We start from the raw sequence: 2,398 nt of genomic DNA, 5'->3' as shown, positions 1-2,398 counted from the left end.
ACATGTATACATATGTAACAAACCTGCACGTTGTGCACATGCACCCTAGAACTTAAAGTATAATAATAAAAAAATTAAATAAAAGAAATATTAAACTTCATCTCTACTGTAGATCAAGTGAATTTAATAGATATTTACAGAACATTTCACCCAAGAGCTGCAGAACACATATTCTTTTCTGTAGCACACAGATCATTCTCAAGGACAGATCATATGTTAGGCCACAAAACAAGTCTTAAAAATCACAAAATTGAAATAATATAAAGCTTCATCTCTGACCACAATGGGCTTAAACTAGAAAGTAACAAGAGGAATTTTGGAAACTATGCAAACATGAAATTAAACACTATGCTCCTGAATGGCTAGGATGTCAATGTAGAAATGTATAAGGTAATTTAAAATTTTCTTGAAAAATTGGATAATGGAAAGATAATATACCGAAACCTATGAGATACAGCAAAAGCAGTATTATGAGGGAAATGTATCGGTAAAAGTACCCACAGCAAAAATGGCAAGACTTTAAATGAACAATCTAACAATGTATCTTAAAGTACTGGAAAAGCAAGAGAAAATCAAACCAAAATCAGTAAAAGAAAAGAAATAATAAAGATCATGGAAGAAATAAATGAAATTGAAATGAAAAAGATAATACAAAATACCAATGAAACAAAAAGTTGTGCTTTTAAAAAGTTAAAAGCGCCCGGCCAACAAATCTCTTCTTAATAATATCTTGGGCAGATTCCACAACTGCCTGGTCACATTTCTTATTAAAAGTTGACCCAGGCCGGGCACGGTGGCTCAAGCCTGTAATCCCAGCACTTTGGGAGGCCGAGACGGGTGGATCACGAGGTCAGGAGATCGAGACCATCCTGGCTAACACAGTGAAACCTCGTCTCTACTAAAAAATACAAAAAACTAGCCGGGCGAGGTGGCGGGCGCCTGCAGTCCCAGCTACTCGGGAGGCTGAGGCAGAAGAATGGCCTAAACCCGGGAGGCGGAGCTTGCAGTGAGCTGAGATCGGGCCACTGCACTCCAGCCCGGGTGACAAAGCGAGACTCCATCTCAAAAAAAAAAAAAAAAAAAAAAGTTGACCAAATCTAAAATCATAATTTCATATGAGGTGCAAATCTTTCTCTTCTGTATCACATGCCAGATCTGTAGCTTGAGGTGTCTAAATTGTAAAGATGACCTAGAATAATTTCTCGTCTGTCTCCAGTAGTTTGGAATTGTGCATGTGTGTATGTCTGTGTGTGTGTGTGCGTGTGCGCACACGCATGCGCATGTGTAGGGGGGCTGTGTCAAGTTCTGTAGTTCACTTTTCTCCACTTTCCTTTTCAGGACCCAACTACTCTGGTCTTGGGGGAATGGGAAAAGGGAACAGGGAAGTAAACGCAAACATCTCCTAACTGTTAGTATGTGTGGTTCTCTCTGCTGGTGTTCTTGTCTTCTCAGGATAATTGAATATTGATGCCTTTTGAGTTGAAAAGGTTCACCTATGAGTATTGGGTGCTTCCCTACTGTTATTTCCTAACGTGGGAAATCCAGCTCCAGTTCACCCTCTTCAGCCTCTCTCAGATGTTACTCCCACCGCAAACCCCAAAGTTTCCTACTGCCGGGGAACACTTGCCTTGTAGCAAGCCCTCTTGTATAAGGACCCAGCAAAGCAGCTCAAGTTTAGCCATCCTCTGGGGTGACCACTAGATACACAGGAAACATATTTATCCTTGCAAACTGGGTAATAAAATGTTAGGTTTTTTTTTTCTTCTTCTTCTCTATTTTGAAGGCTCCCACAATTGCTTTGAGTGATTCTCTTGTCTTGAAGAACACCTCCACTTGGCTCAAGGGTAAGGACACTTTTACAACTGACCTGTAAAAGTGAGAAAAAGAACACTATATTGTCCACTAGGCCAATGATGCACAAGTCTCAGAGTCCTTCCTCCTACCCGTTATATGCTGCTAACATGCTAGGTGGTAACCGAGGTACTTGGATGGATTGTGACAACGATGGTGTTGCTACTTTCCAGAAAGCCTTTGGGAGAATATTTGGTCCCAGTTGTCAGCAATATTCTTTAGTATGAAGCACTTCCCATTCCTCCTTCTTCACCTCATCCTTTCTTATTTTCTTCCTGTTCTTCTTCTTTCTTTTCTTTTTTAAAGTTCCTTATCTAGGCAATCATTATCAAAGTCAGGGCAACAAGAAAATTCACACTCACCACACTGTAATATATTTTTCTTTTTTAAAAAACATTACTCTGACTTCTGTGTAGTGAATGAATTGTAAGGGAAAAAGTGGAAGTGGGGATATTATTAAGGAGCTGGTGCAGTAATCCAGATGAGATGTAATAGAAGCTTGGACCAGGTTGGTAGCAGAGTTGATAAGGATTAGTAGTAGTTAGAT

This window comes from Colobus angolensis, unplaced genomic scaffold (genome assembly GCF_000951035.1).
Source record: "Colobus angolensis palliatus isolate OR3802 unplaced genomic scaffold, Cang.pa_1.0 Scaffold545, whole genome shotgun sequence".
NCBI classification, from domain to species: Eukaryota; Metazoa; Chordata; class Mammalia; order Primates; family Cercopithecidae; genus Colobus; species Colobus angolensis.
Note: the sequence above shows the minus strand (reverse complement) of the source record.